At 45.9% G+C, this 21,876-nt stretch overlaps 1 protein-coding gene across 6 annotated transcripts in view; it reads left to right on the top strand.

The window, feature by feature from the left end:
* Positions 1 to 266: 266 nt before the first annotated feature.
* The window catches only part of MCTP2 (multiple C2 and transmembrane domain containing 2), a 238,519-nt gene continuing 216,909 nt past the window's right edge, over positions 267 to 21,876 (top strand). For 5 of the 6 annotated variants that reach the window (XR_006963408.1, XM_047086644.1, XM_047086645.1 and 2 more), the window contains exon 1: positions 305 to 378. The gene's annotated coding sequence lies outside the window, so the exon portion shown is untranslated. Of the gene's footprint in view, positions 379 to 21,876 lie in introns of all 6 variants that reach the window. The other variant, XM_047086646.1, reaches the window with a different exon arrangement.

Below are 21,876 nucleotides of genomic sequence, written 5' to 3'. Positions count from 1 at the left end.
GTGAACTCCGCGCCCAGTCACCGCCACGCTGCTGGGACGCATCTTCCTTTTCTTGGCAGCCGGGCCAGACGAGGCAGCTCAGCGTGATCTCTTCCTCTTCGCCCCGCGGGTGCCCAGAGGCAGCAGCCGCCAGAGCCACCAGGGGCCGCGCCCGCGCTTAGGTGGGAGGTGGCTCCAAGGTGACGCGCGGCCACCTCCGCCCCCTGGAGGCGGGGCTGGCGGGCGGGGGCCAAGGAAGTCGCACGGCCCCGGAGGTGCCCTCGCCCCCGCCGCGTCCCGGCTGCTCTTGCGCCTGCGAGTGGCGGCCGCGGCGGGTCCCGGCAAGCGAGGGGCGCGCCTTGACCCCTCGGCAGCCCCCGGGGACGCAACCTCGGACAGGTGAGGGGCGGTGCGGGGCGCACCTGGCAGCGCGCGCGGGAGGGGCGCGGGGGCGCCGCCTGCTCTCTCCCGGGGTGGGCGTCTGTGCTCCCCACCGAGGTGAGAGGGGCTGGGGACCCTGAGGGCTCAGGATGGGAATCCAGGGAAACTCCTTCCGGGGACCCAGAAGGTGTGGCAAAGACGCGAGGCAGCGATCCGCGGCGGCTAGTCCTGGAGAGCGCACGAGGGGCGGGCAGCCTGCCTCAGGAATTCTTGGCTTTTGAAAAGGCACACCTTTGGCCCCCTCTGGGCGCAGTGGAGTCGGTCACCGCCACCGCCCGGGCTCTGTCTGCAGAGGTCAGCCCCTCGTTTGGGTGGGGTTTGACGCGCTCCCTCCGTGGAGACCTGGAGGTTCTGCTTTGGTGCTTAGCGCAGCTGCACGACAGCTGAAAGCTTTAGAAGACTTGTCTGGGTTACAGAGGGGTGTCTCGCACGTTAAAAAAAAAAAAATACGGTGATGGTGAACTTGAGAGGCGATTGCTTCAGCAGTTAGTTCCCCAGCGCTCTGTCCATTTGTTAGGCAAATTGGGGGCGCTGATGGCTTTTAGAGATGGTTGCGTTTCCTTACAGGGGTGAAAACATCTTAACGAACTTGTGTGCGGTGTCTGAGGGTTTCGGCGGCGTGTGGGTCCTTACGTAAGTGTGGGCTGGAAGTCACCTCGGCAAGGGCCACTTACGGCTACCAGACAGCTTCCAGGTGAACCCTAGAACTTTACAAAACCTGCTTCCCGAGAAGCGGAACTTCAGGCAGACAGGTCTATGGATTATGGTTTCCATTAGCGTTCATTTTTTGTTTGGGTCAGCAGCATTTGAATTCAATAAGTATTTGTTGTCTGCCTGTTAAGGGCGAACCTCTGCGGGAGCCAGGTTGGTGTGCTTTTGGTAGCACGGGTATTGGGACGAAGGGGGCATTTTAGGGCACTCATTCCTCACAGGTGGGTGTTTAGAAAGGGCAATGGCACAGGGACGCCTCTTTAATCTCTGCTAATAAGCATTTAAATGCAGGGAGAATGCAAATCTCTGAAGACTGTCATTAGCCTGGCCTGCCACCCACCCGACAGGGACGATCAAACCTGTTCTTTAAAATAAGATTGTTAAGGATCCATTCTGCGCCATGCACCATGCTGGGCACTTTATCTTGCTGCATAAAATACACACCATAGGTATTCTTCCCCCGGTACAGGTAGGGAAGAATTCAGCAATTTGTTCAAGGTTGTTAGAGCACCTGAGAGTGGCAGGTAACTATGTCCGAGGGCAAAACGCCTACTTTTTCACTACTCCACAGTGCTGTGAGGCCAACAGTGTAAATCTGGCAGATTGAATGGAAAATAACTCAAATTTATATTCGTAGAACAATCCACGTCCTGGGACTGAAGGTCACTGTCGTGTATGAGTGTTGCTTTTATTCTCTTTGTGTGGTTGAACCATGGTCAGTCTGGGACAAGAAGATGAACAGCTTCTTTTTTTTTTTTTTTTAAATACAGAATTTATTATGTGTCTTCCTTAACATATTTTTAAGGACCCAACATATCCGACTGGGACAAGTCAGTAAAACTTTGTAGGCATTCCTTGTGTATTACGCATTGAGGTGACAGCCAGTTTTCATATTATTCATAGCTTTTAACATTTTTGCAGCTGGATTTCATATCTTCCAGGTGAATGGAATCCATCGTCGTCACCTAGAAAGGACTTTGTGTGTATAAATCTATAACCATACATGAATATACATAACATTTACTTTAAAAGATGTACCCATTTTTCCTTAAATCTCTAGAAGTATAGAGTACTGCAGTGTGCTTGTTTGGGAAGAAATCCTAAGATCCCAAGTTTAGTCTTTGAGTAAGAATGATCCATAACAGCTCATAATTTCTTTAAGTTCCTGTAAACCACAAAAGTGATTTTCAAACTGCAATTATACCGTAGAGGATGAGAATGACAATAGGCCTTTGAATTTTAAGTAATATTTCAAAACTTGCTTTTTTAAAACCTTCCTTATGATTGTGAGTAATTACACACAGAAATTGAGGGGTTTCGTGTTTAAATTATCTTAAGGTGTTGAAAATAAAGCAGTGGTGTTTTTTGTTGTTGTTGTTGTGTGTGTATGTGTGTGTGTTTAAGAGAGGCTTTTTGCCTGTGTTGAGACAATCAGGTGGGATCTTCTGCCTGGGTTGTGCCTGGCACAGTTTTTATTTTCTCTATCTTCATTTGACAGTGAAACTGATAGGCTGACAGCACACCTTGAAGTCCTCTTTAGGAGTATTTGAAATCCTGCTTAGAATGTGTTTGTAGAAGTGTGCGTGGCTTGGTGAGATGCTCTAATGAAGAGGCAGAGAGTGTTGAATTAGAGAAATTTCTAGAAAAGCCAAAGAGCCCAGGAGCAGAGTATGCGTGAGATGTGAAATGGGCAGATCTCAATTTTTCGATTTGGGGATGCTTTTTAGGAAAAATAACGCAAAATGTGTTAGGAAAGTGGACGCTTATTTAGAATGGAAAAAGAAATGATAACCATTTGCTGGAGGTTCCTGTCTTCTCTCCGCTGAGATCTCTCCAATTTTCCACTTCCTCTCCAGCTGCTTTTGGGGAGGGGTGCTTTTCCCTATTCTCCGCCCCCCATCCCCAGTCTCCATCCTCTCTCCGCCCACAAAAGCACATCCCTACCCTCTGTGGCTCCTCGCTCCCCAAATTCACCTCTCCGCGCTGTGTACCTGCTGAATTTTGTGGTTCATATTGTGCAGATTGTTGTATAAATCCTCCAATCAGTGTTCTAGGTGTGTAGGATGGTTTAGTGTTGGTCTGGCTGTATTTCATGGACGCGAGACACACAAAAAACTTCCATGCTGTTCCGCCGTCTTGGCTCCCGTCTCTCTGCTGAGATCTTTTTGGGCAGTTTACCAGAAATACTTACGCAAAAATGCTTCCTGATTGCAACCCTCTCTCCCTGAGAACACTTAGCATCTCCTAGCAGCTTGTAGCCCTCATAGAGGCCAGTAAGAGGCAGGAAGTTGAAACTTCACTACCTTCATAGAGTAAGAGACCAAGTTGTGGTTGGAGGGAGGCAAAGGACTCATGGTTGGCTGAGTGGAGTTGAGGCCGGTGGCTGGGGTGGGAGGGATACTGGTCTTATCGGGGACTCGGCATTTCATACCTAGTGATCAGTCCCAAGAGGAAGGCCCAGAGCTGGACTCCAGGACCTTTCAGTTTGCTTGGCTCTCCCAGTCACCATTTACTGAGGGTTTTCTCTGTCCCAAGCACTGACTCTGGTGAGGTCGTATTTGTCACCGAGCTCCTGGTGTCATGGAGCTGGTTTCATTATGACAGCACAGTGTTGTGGGTGCTGGCCTAGAGCCTGGAGGGCTCCTGATTGCTTGAACTGAGTTTGGAATTGTTGGTGGAGTTAGTGAGATGAAAGGGTCCAGGGTGGAAGGCTGTAGAAGGCCTGGAGGTTTGGACCTACACGCTTCCTCCATGGTTGCCGTGAGGCCCCCTTGGTTAGTGCTTCTCAACGTGTCCTTCCCGACCAGCTGAACGCACCCACTGGGATTAACTTCTTAGAAATGCACGTCCTCAGGCCCCATCCCGGGCCCCCCTGAATCAGAAACTCTATGTCTGGAGCATAGCAGTCTGCCCTCCTGATGATTCTGGTCTATGCCAAAGTTTGAGAACCACCGCTCTTCGTATTTACGAGCACTGGTAGGGCATAGATGGAATAAAGGGAGCATATAAGCTCATATATTAGGATTGGCATAGAGGTATCATTTATAGTATGATCACTGACATTTATTGAGCACCTAGATTGTACTCAGGCGTTGTGCTAAGAAATACGAACTCTTTTAATCATGAATACAACCCCACAAAGCGGGCCTGTTGACACTTCCATTTAATTTGAGAAAACCGAGGCCCAGAGACACCAGGGTAATGTCCCAGGGCACACAGCTGGAAGGCGGTTCAGCTAGGATTCAGGCGCCTTCCCTCTCTTCCTGCCGGGGAGAGTTTGCATCCGTGTCCTTGCTGTGGGCGGGCATTGTCGGAGAGGCTGGAAGGCTACCTGGAATGGCCCTGTTTAACAACCCACGGTGATTTGCTCATCACTTGGGGTCAACAGGGTTTTCTTTAGGGACACATTGCCTGAGGACAGAGGAAGAATGGTGTCAGTCCCTCCTAGTGTGAATTTCTAAGGTTCCCTAAGCAAGTGGGCACGATTGCATATATACGACGAGTAACACGGAAGATGCCTCTTTCCCTGGCATGATTATGGGCTCATATGGATTTCTCCTGTGGGTGACTGTGGAAGGTGGCCTTGTTTTGGAATGTGAGCTTCATCTATTAGCATGGAGGCCTTTCTTCCAAAGGCCAGTTCCCTGCCCAGGACACAGAGGGCTTAAAGATGATGGTGTGTTTGTCCATCATGTCCTGGAAGGCATCTAGAAAACCTGTGCTTGCTTTGCAAGGTCACGGTTGTTTGTTTGGTTGGTTTTTTTCCTGAAAACAATTATTCCCCATAATTTTGTACATTTTTTAAAAAGTTTATTTAATTGGAAAGAGAGAACGAGCGAGTGTGAGCAGGGGAGGGGCAGAGAGAGAGAGAGAGAGAGACAGGGAGAATCCCAAGCAGGCCCTGCACTGTCAGCACAGAGCCTGATGCAGGGCTTGAACCCATGAACCGAACCGTGGATCGTGACCCGAGGAGAAATCAAGAGTTGGATGCTTAACTGACTGACCCACCCAGGCGCACCTGCAATTTTGTGCCTCTTATCGTGGAATACCTCCATCATTTCAGGCAGCATGAAAAAAACCAAACAAACCACACAGCTATAGATGTGAGTCCATGTGTGAGTGTATCGAACGATGGTTTGCCTTTGGGTGCGGACCTCAGGTTACCGTGTGTTCGGTTCCCGTCCGGAGACAAATGCGTAGACCAATGTTAATTTGAGTCTATGGCAGGCAGCGGAACGTAATTCTGAGAGTACTGGCCGTCTCAGCCATGCATTCGTTCATTCACATGGTCATTTGCTGCCTGCCTCGTCGCGCTAAGTGTTGATATCAGGCACTGGAAGGAAATACGGTGGTCGCTGGACAGGTGTGATCCCCACAGAGGGATAGGGACAAACTCGCCGTGCAGTGCTTTGGCTGAATGGAGTCAGCTGCCCTAATTCTGGCAGTGAGTCAGTGGGAACGGAGTTAAGAAGTTATATTAGTTCAGGAGAGAGATTGCAGGTCTTGGCTGAAGGCAATAGGGAAGCAAGGGTGTTTGAAGGCTGGGGAGGTATCTTGGACGTGGCAGAGGTGACCAGGTGGATGTGGGTGATGGGAGAAAGGGAGTATGGGGGCTGAGGTTTGTGCCTTGGGCCCCTAGGTTGGTGCCAGCGTCGCAAGTCAGGACTAGATTGTTTTCAAAGAATAATAATGAGTTTTGTGGACACTGTGAGTTTGAAATGTCTGGCTGATTCCAGGGTAGAGGTTTGAGTGCATTGAATAATGCAGCTGATATAACAACTGAATAATTCAAGGGGCTGAGTAATATCAACAATTGAATAACGCCGTCTCTCCCAAGGAGAGGGCATAAGCGAGAAGCAGGTCGCAAAGGAAACGTGGACATTTCTCCTGGCAAACGCAGGATAGGAACACATTCCAGTTCCTTGGATGGGAAAGGTGAAAAAGGTTTACTTCCGCTCCTTCTTTAGAGGGTGGAGATAAATTCTCTGCTCACTTTGGCCTTTCACATGTTTGACAGCCTGGCCCGTGGGAGGAGGGCTGTGGGGTAGAACAGCAAACAAGGGCAGGAGAGTGACAAGGGGCTTGCTGAAAAGCTTGCTTTCAGAATTTGAGTCCATGTAATTGTCATAAGGTAAAATGCTTACCATCTATCCCCTTATTTTCTCTTGTTAAAAGCACTCATGTATCACACATATATATCATGTTTATTACAGATTAACTCATTGTATCATTTGCTAGGTCATACAGGTTGGCCAATACTGTTTTGGTAGATGTTGCTGATGCCAATATTATAAGATTAATATCTGTGCAGAATATCAGGTGGGGTTAGGTGGTCAGAGTGGAGCCCAAGTCTTGTTTAAAGCATGTGTTACAAAGTGGTTGACATGAATAAGTATGTGTTCTTTTTATCCAAAGGCTAGTAATTGAGCCTATATTACAGGCAGTATGTGCTAAGGTTTTTGTTGTGAATCAGACAGGTAGCTCCCTGGCCCCTGAGAGTTTACAAAGATGCAAAGTCGGATAGCTTAGCAAGTGACTACAGTAAAGCCGTGCTGTTTGCACAAGGTGCTAGCCAAGTACTGAGGGGCGGCCTCCAGAGATAGGGCTGTTGACACTTAGCAGGAATGGTCAGCTGGCGTTAGCCAGTGGCAGGCAGAGATCCCTCTGGGCCGGGGCCCCAGCCTGGAGCCAAGTTTGGAAAGAACAAAGAGGTCGTTTTCAGAAGTTGCTGGATGAATGCTTTTGAGGAACTGCAAGGTCAGGAGCAACTGTGTCCATTAAAAGTCAGAAATCTTCACGGGAGGTTGTGACCTGATCAGGAAAACTAGAAAAAGAAAGTATCGAACCTACCCGTGTGGCTGTCACCGTGTTGGGATCCAAGATGCGAGCAAGGTGGCGCTACAGAAATAAAACAAAAACCAGACCGAACAAAAATAATGATTGCGGTGATAATGTAATAATTTGGGTTTTATTTATTTATTTTTTGGTGGTGGTCGGAAGGGGACTATTTTAGACATTATGAAAGATGTTGGGGTCTAGTCTGAGAACTTAGTATATCAGAAAAGGTCTCTAGGGGCGCCTGAGTGACTCAGTCGGGTAAGCGTCCAACTTTGACTCAGTTCACAATCTCAAGATTAGTGAGTTCGAGCCCCGCATCGGGCTCTCTGCTGTCAGCACAGAGCCTGTTTAGGATCCTCTGTCTCCCTCTCTCTGCCCCTCTTCCTCTCTCTCTCTTTCTCTCTCTCTCTCTCTCAAAAATAAACATTAAAAAGGAAAAAAAGAAAAGAAAAGAAAAGGACTCTATATTACCGGGACCACAGTAACCAACATCATTGCTCTCACAGTCTTGACTAATGTAAAACATTCCATAATTACTGTACATGCAGGTTCCTAGGTTTCTAGTCTGAAAATGGCCTTTAGGATCAGTCTTCCACCTCCTGTTGCTTCCTCCTGAGTAAGGCGGGGCCCAGAGGTCCTGCAGGCTTGCGTACCTTCCCTGTCTGTCTGTCTCTCTGGCAGACCTGTCTGTCTTTGTTTGTCATCCCGCTGACAGGCTTCACTCGGACAGGGATTCTTGTCTGTTGCTGGAAGAGGCCCTATCGCGAACTGTCTCCATCCCTTCTCGAAGTCTTTGTGTTGGTCTCTGTCCGTATTTCCTCTTTGTTATGTTTGCCGTGCACTTTCTTCCAACACAGTTTAGTGTTGACGATTCTTGGAGGAATCTTGGGAGGAAGTCGCTTTCAGCACTTTCAGGCCTGTCTAAACAGGCAGAATTTCTCTGGTATTTCTTTCATTCTCTTAGATCTATTTGAGCTGGCACAGAAACATTTAGCTTTTTTTTTTTTTTTTTTTATTCATTTTGAGAGACACAGAGACAGTGTGAGTGGGGGGAGGGAGAGAGAGAGGGAATCCCAAGCAGGCTCTGCACTGTCAGCACAGAGCCCTGCGAGGGGCTCAAACTCTCAAACTGTGAGATCATGACCTGAGCCACAGCCAAGAGTCGGATGCTTAACTGACTGAGCCACCCACGCGCCCCCAAAACACGTAGCTTTAGGAAGGAAGGAGAAAGAAGGTTCTCAGGAAGTTTCCTCTGCTAATATTTGAACCAGAAGACATGGCAGAACGGAGAAGGTACATGATGAATTGTTTCTAAACCTTGTGAACTATTTATATGATTAAACAAAAAGAGTTTGAACATGTAGGTGCGGCCCTGGTCATTAATAACAGATTGGTATATGGTTGTTTTATTAACTACTTCCTTTCTGACTTTCCGCTTTGTGTCAATTTCTGCCTTTATCACCATGAACTTAAGATTATAAGTCAATGCGTGGGGCACCTGGGTGGCCCAGTCGGTTAGGCATCTGACTCTTGGGTTCGGCTCAGGTCATGATCTCATGGTTTGTGGGATCGAGCCCCGCAGCAGGCTCTGTACTATTCGTGTGGAGCCTGCTTGGGATTCTCTCTCTCCCCCCCTCTCTCTCTCCCTCTCCCCTATTAACTCTGCCCCTCTCCCACTCACACTATCTCTGTCTCTCTCCAAATAGATAAGAAAAAAGATTGTAAATCAGTAATTGATGGCTTCGTTTTTGTGTTCATTGCCAATATATGCCTTTTCATCGATGTTTTCTCTTTTAGTGGAAGGTTTTCGTTTTCCCTGGTTTATAGGACATACCAACAAGTGCCAGCTACCTGACACGCTGAGCTGCTGGGTGACAGCATCATATCTCATTCTCAGGAACCCTGCTGGATAGGAGCCGTCCCCATTATACAGATGAGAACACTGAGAATCAGAGAGTAAGTTGTATAGGGTCACCTCGTTGGTTGGAAATTTAGTTTTTTCCTGCTACTATTCCATCCCAAGAGCCAGGGCTATTTTAACCATTCCACTCTGACTTAGTTTCCGGAGAAATTGTGTCACCCCAAAACTAGAGAGTCTCCAAGACCCAAGACATCTACCATTCCAGGTATGTCTCTGTGTCGTGGGTTTGGAAGCAACTGCTTTGTGCTTTCCCAGGCTGAGTGCAGAGTTGCAATGCTTCGCCCCAGAGGCTGCTTTAAAAGCCACATCGATAAAGCTTTGGAATCCTGCTAAACCCTGTTCTGGAGACGGATTTGGCAGGATCTTGATAAATGAGACACTTTAGAGCAATTTCCTGCCAGGAGATTGTGAATACACGAAGCTAGACACCGTGGAAAGGTCTCTCTCTTTCATCTGACCCAAGTGATGCCTTAAACACATCATTGTTATAATAAATTTGTGTAGCAAAGCAAGCAGTCCCTTACGTGTAAACCCTACGGTTAATTCCACATGAGAACAAACCCCTGAGAACAACTTCACCGTGTTTTATGTTTTTGAATTGATGTCAGCTTTTAAATATATACAGATGTTGACATTTTAAAGCCCAGATAAAATTCTTGTGGTGCTGTTGATTGGATCTGGGTGCTTTTTTGCTAGTGGTTCATGTATAAGCATTAGGCCCAAATGAGATCTTTCAGGGGTCCACGGTGCACAGACGCGGTTGATATTCTCGTTGATGGGGGCTTGCAGAAGCTAGAGTTACTCTTGCTGAATATTCTGCCTGTCCCCATGGGGACTTCTGAGATACCTGTTAGGAACCTTCCTTTAATCTAGATAGTCTGTGTTCTCTTGGAACACAGAAGGAAGTAGAAAATAACATATTTCAGGCTCTGTTCATTATACTTCCTTTAGGGCTGTATTTCGCCTTTCCGCTAAAGCTGCAGGGCATAACCAAAGTTGCCCAGCACCTGTACCCTCCTGTCCCACCCACAGCCTCAGGCACCTTTGAGTAAAGCACTCATCAGTGTTGTCTGTATCCATTCCAATTCGAAGTCAGTCATTTCATGATATGCGATGCATGATGAGCTGTTTTTGTTGCTGTTAAACTATGTTTTTAATGTTTATTTTTGAGAGAGAGAGAGAGAGAGAGAGAGACAGAGTGCGAGTGGGGGAAGGGCAGAGAGAGAGAGGGAGACACAGAATCTGAAGCAGGCTCCAGGCTCTGAACTGTCAGCACAGAGCCCGATGCGGGGCTGGAACCCACGAACCGTGATCGTGACCTGAGCCAAAGCTAGACGCCTAACTGAGCCACCCAGGTGCCCCCTAAACTGTTTTTTCATATAAATTTTGCTGAGCAGTGCTGGGTGTCTTGTTGGTATGATTTTGGTGGTTTCTCTGGTTTGTAGTAACATCCTGAATCTGGCCAGATAGAAGACCAGCCCCTGGTTATGAAATTTTCTGTTGTTTTGTTGTTGTTGTTTTTTGCTAGTGGCTGTGGGTTAAAGTTAACTGTCTTAGTGCTTATAAATCATTGGTTTTATTGCTGCTTTTAACATTTCTTGATAAGGCATGTATGAAATACTACAGAGCAAAACTGCTTTTACGTCCATATGTATATTTGCACTATGTGCTGGTCTATGAATATTTTTTTTTTTCCCTGGAAATCAGCATTAGAAACTTACTAGTTGTTCCCTTATGAAGATGGTCTAGTCTAGGCTGGGTCACTTTTCATTGTGTGCCTCTGAACAATTACAGTTTCCTAAAGGCATACCTTGAGACAGATCTTGCCAGGGTTAATTGGATGGTGAAATTACAGGCCTTTTTCTGTGGTCCCTAAAATGTCACTTAAAAAAGCTCATCCTTGGCCATGAGAATATTAAAAATACTTGTAATCGGCTTAACTTGTTAAAGCTTTTAAAAACTCCTGGTATTTAGTTTCAGATGTTATGAGCCAAGCATCTTCTCCATTTGGGATCAGAACTAGCCCTACAATGCATGCTGCTTGAAGGGATACCAGAGAAGAGGGGAGCCTGGGTGGCTCGGTTGGTGAAGCCTCTGACTTTGGCCCAGGTCATGATCTCATGGTTCGTGAGTTCCAGCCCCACGTCAGGTTCTTTGCTGACAGATTCCGTGTCTCCCTCTCTCTCTCTGCCTCTCCCCCTTCTCGCACTCTGTCTCTGTCTCTTTCTCTCAAAAACAAACATTAAAAAAATTAAAAACAAATCAATGATAACAGGAAAGTGTCCAAGTGCTTCTCTCCACTCAGTAAGCCTCCCTGGAGACCATTGCGGGTGAGGGTAGGCAAGGGGTGGGACCACTTAAGAAGCTCCCACCCCAGTACAGCAATGATGGAGTTTCACACTATGACTCCCTTGACTCACCGTGACTCAGTTCTTGGGAAGGGCCCCGATTTTGGACTCAGACACATCCCAGGCTCAGATATCAGCTCTGCCATTTTTAGGACGTCAAGTGTCACCAGAGCTCTGGTTTCTCACTTGTAAAATGGAGTTGCACGCACGTCAGTGGGGGTGATGTGAGTATGAGTAACGATCCCTGAAGAGTGCCTTGTATATAACGGATCGTAAATACATTCCTATTCTTCAAGGAAAAGGAGGAGGCTGGCTACTTGGCCATAGGTAAGCCTGCAGCAGACATTTGGATAAGCGAGTGCCTCCAGTGTGACGGCAGCTTTTGCCCAGAGATCAGACCTCTCTGTGCTGTTGCTGTTTGGTTCTATGCTGCCTTCTGTCCAGAAGAATGAGAAAAGATAGAACAGACAGCATGCATAGGAGCTGGTAGTAAATTGCAGCATTTCAGAAATTAACTGGAGACACATTCCAGGGAGCAAGAAAGCTGACCTCTCCGTCCAGTCCGTTTTACTCAACCTGAGGCTGTTATTTTTAGAGTTGAGATGCTACCCCCTCCTTTTTTTTTTTTTTTTTTCTTTTCTTAACTTTAGATTTTTACTTTCACTTTTAAGGCATTCTTCCCTCTTGCATTTTAAAGTAAGTCTTGACGTGAGAAAGCTGGTCTTGGGCATGCACGCATTGATTGCATTTTCTTGGTGATTCCAGTACCATTTGATGAGAGCCCCGCCGCTCCTTGGGGAAACCAGACCGTGTTTCCTAAGTATATGTGGATGAATTAATACCTCGGAAGGTTGACTTTGGAAGGTGACACCTAATCAATGGCTTCGTTGGGTTCATAGCCTACGTTTCTGATTGCTTAAAAAGAGATGGGAAAAAAAAAAGTATTGATGAGCCAGGATTTCGTGTTTCGATGGAGCCATAGAGAAAACAAAAGCAGTTCCTGCTTTCAAAAAAGTATAGCTCCGTGGAGAGTCGAGATAGATCTTCCTGAAAAGATTATTAGAGGCTCCCTCTTGGGAGCAGAGAGGGTTTTAAAGTGGGAGGGCTAGTTCTGTTTGGACTGAGAAGCGGAGGGAAAATGTGGCTTGGGTCTGGGGAGGAAGTGACCCTCAAAGTCAGGCTGAGGTCGCTGGGGAGAGAAGGGCACTGTTTATGTCTGTTCCGCCCACACTGCCTGGCCTCCTGGAATTTTGCCGGTAGGCCCTTTACTGTGCTGCCCCTTTTAGGAACGACGTCTGTGAAGCAGGAAGCTGGGTGATAGAGACCGAGGGAGGGACAAGGTGGCATAAAGAATGAGAACGTAAAGTTGGGCTGCTAGGCCTGCGCGTGGCTCTGGTACCTGTGAACCGTGTGACATTGGGCAAGTCACTTAAGCTTCCTGTGCCTCAGTTTGCCCATGTGTGAAATAAAGCTTCTGATAGTATCTACCTGATAGGGTAATGAGGATTCAGCGACAACATACCCGCAATTTGATAGGTGACGCCCCGCCTGCTGTTGTTTTGGTAAACCTCGATGGCGGGAGGCTCGTGTTAGCTCTAAAGAACTAGAACGTGTCATGTTTGCTGACCCTAACGATTGCCTCGTATTTAAAAACGCACTTGCATCATTTTAGCGCCACGGGGAGGTTTGTTTCGGATGTTTCTGATCGCTCCACGCCTTTTTCTAGCTGGTAGTCTATGAAGTGAGCTGCCAAGTGCACGCCATGAGAGACCCCAGACCATTGGGTGAGTTCATTTGGGAGCTATCCATCGAAGCTGTGCTGAGACAGGGTACGCTTCATCGAGCTGGCGCTGACATTGATGGGATCCAAGACGTGGGGGAAAAAGAAATCGATACAACCTTTTTAAAAGATAGATGGTTTTAATATGGATAATAGTGTGCTTTACCTTTTCATTTGAGAGATGCGGCTGTAATGGAATGCCATATAAACGCTAATGCGCGCTGACTACTTCCTGATAGTGGGTAACCCCTTTGGGCATTGAGATAAAAAGTTCAGTGATCTGGGCACATGTCACTTTGATGTGTCATAACAGGTTGAGAAACATCGTCTTCAAATGAACCATTAATGAACCTTTAATCTGTGTTTAAAAAAAAACAAAACTTTCATAACACACAGGCTTGGTTGTGTGTATATATATGATTCGTTTTATTTCACTCACAGCAGTTTTCCACATTTGCTTTAGACATTTGAATTAGTTTGCAGGTGATGGAATGCACGTAAATCACTTGCTTGTGCATATGTCTTGAAGGTCTCCGCTGTTGTCTTTTCTTCTCTTGGGGACGCTAGCTGTCTCAGGACCGAAAGCGATCTCAGCTTACTGAAATCCAAATGTTGATGGGAGGAGGGAACGGTAGCTGGCCTTGTAGACCTGCAGTCATGCCCAGTTTGGGGGCCCTGGAGCCCTTGGTGGATAGTTTCAGTGATCAGTTTATGTGGGCTCCTTTCTTTGCTGGAGTTGACGGGCTTCGTTGTCAACTTGCCGATCGCAGTTTCGTAAAGGCGATACGAGTAGATCGTTCCATTATGAAATGATTGGGGAAACCCAGATGGGAGGGTGCAGGCAGATAAAATGTGCCCCATCCTCAGCAAGAGGAGCCTCTAAAGAGGGCCTCTAACAAGGCTGTGTCAGGACTGGCCGCCATTACTGATTTAATGGTCTGTACCCAGTGCATGGAAGCTGCCCGCACAACTTATCACAGAGCAATAAATATGTTACCCAACATCAGTTGAGAAAGAAACATTTATTAAAAAGCTTAATACAAGTGGAGCTTTTTGGGTTGATGGAATATACCGGTCTCTGTGCAGGCTTAGAGTTCTGGTAAATATCCCGTCACGATAGTAGTAGAAGGAATCGCCCTCCGAATGAATTCGTTCATTCCCATTCCCTCCAGACTTAACTGCTGTGTGCCAGGTACTGTTCTAGGTGCTGAAGATGCAGGGCTGAAGGAGGCAAACACAGTCTCATTCCCTCAAAGGACTTCATTATTATGGGGGGGGGGTGGGAGTGGATGGGGGAAGACCAAATCAATTAATCAGCTAAGTTGGAGGCCATGATGAATGTCAGGTGTGACAAGAGATTATGGCGCAGAAGTGCAGTTTCATACTAGAGGGCCAAGGTCAGGGCAAGGTTGAGGATTCGGGTTAGGGTTAAGGTAAGGCTCCCTAAAGAGGCGATGGTTGGTCTAGACCTGCAAGGGCTAAATGTTTGATCCCTGGGAGAACAGATTATGTCACTGACAGATCTGAACCAACAAAACAACGTCCCTAGACTTTTACCCCAAATGTTTGCTGCACCCATTTCCCCCTCGTTGGGGGCTGCTACTTTCTCCTTCGTGCAAGTGTTACTGTCAGACCCGGTACGACTGAACATCATGGAAAGGATGACCACTCCTGGGCGGGGTCTTCACTGTGGGTTCAGTGAATTATCCTCCTTGCTCACAGCCCACGGTGACAGAACTTTGCATCCGACAAGAGCTCCTTCTGTTTTTACTTGCCCATCACATGGGCTGGTAGGGTGAGCCCAGGGCTGTGGCGAGGTTTGCCCTAGCTTGCCTTTCATGGCTAAAACATACATGATTTCACATGATGCTGTTAGCTTTTTGGAAATGACACACTGTCCTATTCTCACTCGGTCGAGATTTTACCCACTTGGGCGGCGCCTGGGTGGCTTAGTTGGTTAAGCGTCTGAGTTTGGCTCAGGCCACGATCTCATGGTTTGTGATTTCGAGCCCCATAGCAGGCTCCGTGCTGGCAGTGCAGAGCCTGGTTGGGATTCTCACTCTCTCCCTCTCTTTCTGCTCCTCCCTCCTCGTGCTTTCTCTCTCTCTGTCTCAAAATAAGTCAATATGAAAAGAAGAAATAAAGTAAATACAAAGAAGATTCCGTCAACTGTGTCAAGATACGTGCTGGAAATTAGAGCTTCATCTCCTTTCAGAGTGACTCTTTTCAACTATGGATTATTTGTAGCCTTTTTCTGTCAGTTACGAGGCTTTGAATTGTATCGGGTATTTACAGAACATGAACCAAAGCAGCCAGAGCAGCTTTGCGATGGTGCGAGTGTCTGACTCAAAATCCTTTATGTTCTGGAAACTCGACCCTGCCACAGGGGCCTCAGTTGGTTCTCTGTTGATTAACTCTAAGTACAGAGCAGTGTATTTTGTCTCCTTCAGGACAGAAAATACTGGTAATACAGAATTAAAACTTTACAGGAAGGCAACAATTTACAAAATATTAAACCCAAACCCGGATGCCGTTCAAACACTTGTGTAGATAGATATTTATACAGGTTGTTTTCCCTCTGGAAGTTTCTGTCCTGTATGAGATAGTGAACATGAAAACAGGTAATGGCAAATAAGTAGGAACTCTAACAGCCTAATAACGGAACAGATGGACTAAATGTCTGTCGTAATTCCCTGATGCATCTGCACCAGGTGAATGAAGTGACTGCATTCATTTTTAAGAACTTATTTCTAGAACATTCTAAAGCTGTATGCCTGGGTTTTACTCTCTTGCCTGTTGGAGCAGAACTAATTAGCTCTGTCGTGTTTTGAGTTGCCAAGGCCTCTTGAGTTGATCATTCTGAGGAAAGTCTTAGAATACTCTTGATTCTTAGATAGGATTTATGTTTTTGATATTAGTGCCGAGAGACAGATGGCAGTTCGCTGGCATAGAGCCACTGCTCCCTTTTCTGAAGCCCGGGGCAGATACTCATGCTGATGACTTTGTGTTTCCCATTGAGTCTCAGAATCATTTGCCATAATCGTTCGTCAGGCCACTACCATCAGTTGATCTGGGTTGGCCATCAGAAATGTGGTTGTCATCTAAGATGATTTTGGACTGAACTTTCCCTTTCTGTTGGAGGAAAGTGCACAAACACAGAGCGTGAGTGGGGGAGGGGCAGAGAGAGAGAGAGAGAGAGAGAGAGAGAGAGGGAGACACAGAATCCGAAGCAGGCTTCAGGGTCCAAGCTGTCAGCACAGAGCCCGACACGGGGCTTGAACTCACAAACCGTGAGATCATGACCTGAGCTAAAGTCAGATGCTCAAGCGACTGAGCCACCCGGGCACTCCAGCATGGATTTTCTTTAATATACTTGAAATCTAAAAGTACATTAAGGCAAATCACTGGACTCTCCATAGAACTAACACCATGGAATAGCCTTGAAAACAAATTTATCTAAGTGGATTTATACCTTACAATGGGGGAACTGAGAGTTGTGTAGTTTTCCTTTTATTAACTCAGTGAGGGTCTGAACTCATGCAGACATGAACTCTGCAAGGTGAAATCACTGAGAGAACAGTCATAAAGTTAAGAGAAAACTGGCCTGAAATAATATATTTTGATTTTTTATGCTTATTTATAGAATTCAACATGAAGGGACCAAGATAGCACAATCGACACACAGCATAGCCCAACACCTTTGGTACAGAAATGATCCATTTTGGGGGAAAAGCTGTCTCCATTGTGTGACAGAGAGAGAGAAAGAGAATCCCAAGCAGGCTCCAGGCTCTGAGCTATCAATGCAGAGCCCGAGGGGGGGCTCGACCCCACAAACTGTGAGATCATGAACTGAGCTGAAATAAAGAGTCGGACGCTTAACCAACCGAGCCCCCCAGGCACCCCTCCATTGTGTTATTAAATGTGCATTGATGTTGAGTGTTTATAGAGTGAGAGTCAGTAGAAAATGTCCTCATAGTCAAGTTTTAGCAAATATTTTATCCAAATGAGAAGCAATATGTTGATATATATATAATGACATAAGAAGCATGGCTAGGGAAAATGATTTGAAAGCAGTGGCCCTTTGATTGCCAGTGGATAATACGGTGGAAATTTCACGTACATATGTAGGCTAGAAGCGTCTCTTGAAAACATCGGGCCACCTCTAGCCCTGTGCTGTCTCTGTCTTTCCTCGGTCTCCACCACCACTCAGACTGCATGTATTTTTTTCCCTTTTCTGGCCCCCGTGGTCCCCTGGGGTTCGGACCCTGCTGTAGGAACATATGTCTTATTATTTCACCTAATGAACCTCTTAAACCTCTTAAACGTACCGCTTTACGGATCTGTGTATTCACTCCGGCCTCATCACTTAAGTGATAAAACTTAATGTAGATTTTTTTTTTTTCAACGTTTATTTATTTTTGGGACAGAGAGAGACAGAGCATGAACAGGGGAGGGGCAGAGAGAGAGGGAGACACAGAATCGGAAACAGGCTCCAGGCTCTGAGCCATCAGCCCAGAGCCTGACGCGGGGCTCGAACTCACGGACCGCGAGATCGTGACCTGGCTGAAGTCGGGCGCTTAACCGACTGCGCCACCCAGGCGCCCCAACTTAATGTAGATTTTGTTTCAAATGCTGGTAAACTAAAGTTTACCGTCTTAACCATTTTCTGAGCACACAGTTCAGTCCTTAAATCCATTCACATTCTTGGGCAAGTATCACTACCCTCCGTCTCCAGAACTGTTTTCATCTTGCAAAACTGAAACTCTGTACCCATGAAACCACCATTTCCCATCTTTCCCTCCCTGCAACCCCCACCCCCCAGCCCCTGGCAACCACCGGTCTGCTTTTTGTCTCCACGAATGTGACTATCATGTGGTAGAGTCCTTAGTGTTTGTCCTTTTGTGACAGCCTTATTTCACTTAGTATAATGTTGTCGCGGTTCATCCATGTTGTAGCAGGTGTCAGAACTGTCTTCCTTATAAGGTAGAATAATATTCTACTCTATGTATGTACTACCTTTTGCTTATCCATTCATTCAATGATGGACTTGGGTTTTTTCATCTTTGGCTATTGTGAAGAATGGTGCTATGAAGATGGGTTGGTACAGAGAGCTCATCAAGTCCCTGCTTTCACTTCTTTTGGGAATATAACCAGAAGGAGAATTGCTGGAACATATTATAAGCCTGTTTCATTTTTGGAGGAGCCAGTATCCTGGTTTCTTTCTTTTTATTTTTTTAATTTACATCCAAGTTGGTTAGCATATATTGCAACAATGACTTCAGGAGTAGATTCCTTAGCGCCCCTTACCCATGTAGCCCATCCCCCCTCCCAGAACCCCTCCAGTAACCCTCTGTTTGTTCTCTGTATTTAAGAATCTCTTATGTTCTGTCCCTCTCCCTGTTTTTATATTATTTTTGCTTCCCTGCTCTTATGGTCATCTGTTTTGTCTCTGAAAGTCCTCATATGAGTGAAGTCATATGATATTTGTCTTTCTCTGACTAATTTCACTTAGCATAATACCCTCCAGTTCCATCCACATAGTTGCAATAGCAAGATTTCATTCTTTTTGATTGCCAAGTAATATTCCATTATGTATATATACCACATCTTCTTTATCCATTCATCCCTCGATGGACATTTGGGCTCTTTCCATACTTTGACTATTGTCGATAGTGCTGCTGTAAACATGGGGGTGCGTGTTATCCCTTCGAAACGGCACACCTGTATCCCTTGGATAAATGCCTAGTAGTGCACTTGCTGGGTCACGGGTAGTTCTATTTCTTAGTTTTTTGAGCAACCTCCATACTGTTTTCCAGAGTGGCTGCCCCAGTTTGCATTCCCACCAGCAGTGCAAGAGAGATCCTCTTTCTCCGCATCCTCGCCAACATCTGTTGTTGCCTGAGTTGTTAACGTGAGCCATTCTGACAGGTGTGAGGTGGTATCTCATTGTGGCTTTGATTCATTATCCTGTTTTCTGTAGAGGCTATAGCATTTCACATTCCCACTAATCGTACCTAAGGATTCCAATTTGTCTAGGTCCTCACCAACACTTGTTATTTTCTGTTTTTCTTAATAGTAGCCCCCTCGATGGATGTGCGGTGGTATTTTATTGTGGTGTTGATTTGCACTTCTCTAATGATTAATGATGCTGCATATAACTTCTTTTTGAAAAGTGTACTGAAGGTGCCAGACATCACCTTTTGAATTGTCATTGAAAGACAATTACTCGGAGAGTCAAGAGATCTGGATTCTAGCCTTATCTCTATGCTAATTAGCCGGTTGACCTTCTGTTCCATTTGACAAATGTTAATTAGGCCTCTGCCAAGTGCTGATAACCACACTGCAGTGCCAGAGAGAGAAGAAAATTTAACCGTAATTTTTCCATTCACGTCTCTGGTTTATAGTTTTTGTTGTTTGTGAAAATGAACTAGCTTAAATCTTCTCTAGGTTTTTAACACGTAATTTAGGTTGTGAGTATAACTCAGACTCTCTTTAGAGGAGATAGGGTTGCCTACCATAAAAATAAGACACGAAAACTGTAACTTAGAGGCGCCCCTAATTAGCCTTTGTAATTGTCTGTGCTGTTTTCCCACTCCAATGCACCAATAATTACAATGGCCACAGTGTCTCTTTGGGTTCCTTAATTCTTTTTAATTTAGATTTATGACTGACTTACCCAGAAGAGAGAGCTGGTGATCCCTAGTTAGGGACGGCAATGCAGTCTGTAGGTACAAGCACGGATTTTGTGGTTAGGGAGAAACTGGTTCTAGTCTTTACACGGCCGTGTATCAGTGGAAAAATTGCTTAATCTTTATAATCCTTGGTCTTTCTCTCATGTTTCATGGAGTAATTTTACCCACCTTTGTTATGGTTGTGAGGATTCAGAAAACTCAGACAAAAAGAGTTCAATTCAGTGCGTGCCTACAGTCACCACACAACAAAGGGTCCCAAGTTCTCACCTACCAACGAATTACCCACTGGATTTGGAAATTTAACAAATGTGGCCGGTGTGTGATTTCTGGAGGTAATTGATTCATATTTGGGTGACGTTGAGATCAACACAACTCGCCTTTGCAAATGTTAAGAAAACAGATTTTTATATTCTGCTAAGGACTAAGTTACAGATATATTTGTTGAATGGATGAATGAATTTAAGCCGTCATACTTGCCCTTATGAGAGTAAACATTGGTTTGCCATTGATCACAACCTTAAATGTCGGAAGACTCTTCATTTAGAAATGAGGGACTTTACCAGAGAGAATTTCCAAACTCTGTCACATTGCTGTCACATTAAACAAGCGTTGCTATACTCTTTCTCTAAAGCTTGAAGTTCTCAGATGGGTTTAACCTGACCTTTATATAAAAGGTGTGTTAGGCTTGGGAAGGGCCAATGAATATGCTGTCAGGCTTGGCAAAACTGGGATTTATGTACGTTTGACTTTTTAGAAATTTCTGATTGGGACGTCAGACGCGTTGTCCCCTTTTTTCCCCCCTAAAGACATTTGGTAGATCATATTGATCCGTATTTTCCAAAATAGTTCCGAACATTTAAAAACAATTTTTTTTAACGTTTATTTATTATTGAGAGACAGAGAGACACAGAGCGTGTGCAGGGGAAGGGCAGAGAGAGAGGAAGACACAGAATCCGAGGCAGGCTCCAGGCTCCGAGCTGTCAGCACAGAGCCCGACGCGGGGCTCGAACTCACAAACCGTGAGATCGTGACCTGAGCCGAAGTCAGACGCTTAACCGACTGAGCCACCCAGGCACCCCAATAGTTCCTAACATTTTGATCTTTATAGCGACACACTAATTTTCTTGGTGAGACGATCAGTCCAGTCAGGGCTGTTGACAGAAATGATTTCAAATATACCTTTAGGGAAGATAGCTAAATTTCAAGTTGGGTCAGGCAGGTACTTTGGAGACCTAAGAGCGAAACGGGATTAGAAGATCTCTTTAGAACTGGTACTGTTTTTAGTAGAGAGCTGGCTTTCTTCTCTCCATCTGAGATCTTTGGTAATAGCATCAATTTAGATATGGAGGGCTAGAAAGTTAATTTTTTTTTTAGCAGTTTTATTTTTGACAAAGCACTCCTCACCATCTGATGTAATAAATATTTTAAAGATTATTTATTTGTACCTGTTTTCACCAAATAGTGATACATCCTATTTAGATAAAGAACTCCAAGAATGGAGTGTTCCCCATGGGGAGTCCTTGGGGTGATTTGGTGGGAAGCAGTGGAGAAGGGCTCTGGGCTTATGCAGGACAGTTTTTAAAAAAAAAAAAATTTTTTACGTGTATTTATTTTTGAGAAACAGAGTGAGACAAAGCATGAGCGGGGGAGGGGCAGAGAGAGAGGGAGACACAGAATCTGAAACAGGCTCCAGGTTCTGAGCTGTCAGCACCGAGCCCGACGCGGGGCTCGAACCCACGGACCGTGAGATCATGACCTGAGCTGAAGTCGGATGCTCCCAACCAGCTGAGTCACCCAGGCGCCCCTGCGTGACATTGTTTAGGTTGGGAGGCTATTATTGAGTCACTGGCAAGGATCAGGAAGGGAAAAACTGTCTCAGGGATTGGGGTCTTTTCTGTGAGTGGGATTCTCAGCAGAGCAAAGGACCTTTTCCAAAGGAAGCAAGACCTTCCCGTTTTCTTATTTCCTGAATGGAGGCAGTGGGTGGTGGGTAATGTAAGCTGTGGTGCAGCCTTTGGCATTTCCAGCCGTGGGATGGATCCACTGTTACGGAAATCTGAATAACCAGAAGGCTAAGAAGGAAAAAGCAAATAGCAAACAAAAGACCCTTTGGTCCTTCCCCTGAGCTGGTCTCCCTCAACTCCTGCCGTGGCTTCTTCGCAGCTC

This window comes from Lynx rufus, unplaced genomic scaffold, assembly GCF_022079265.1.
Source record: "Lynx rufus isolate CCGP_SWC_20201006 ecotype Redwood Valley unplaced genomic scaffold, mLynRuf1.p SCAF_21, whole genome shotgun sequence".
In the NCBI taxonomy this organism is placed as follows: domain Eukaryota; kingdom Metazoa; phylum Chordata; class Mammalia; order Carnivora; family Felidae; genus Lynx; species Lynx rufus.
Note: the sequence above shows the minus strand (reverse complement) of the source record. Positions and strands in the feature narration are given on the sequence as shown.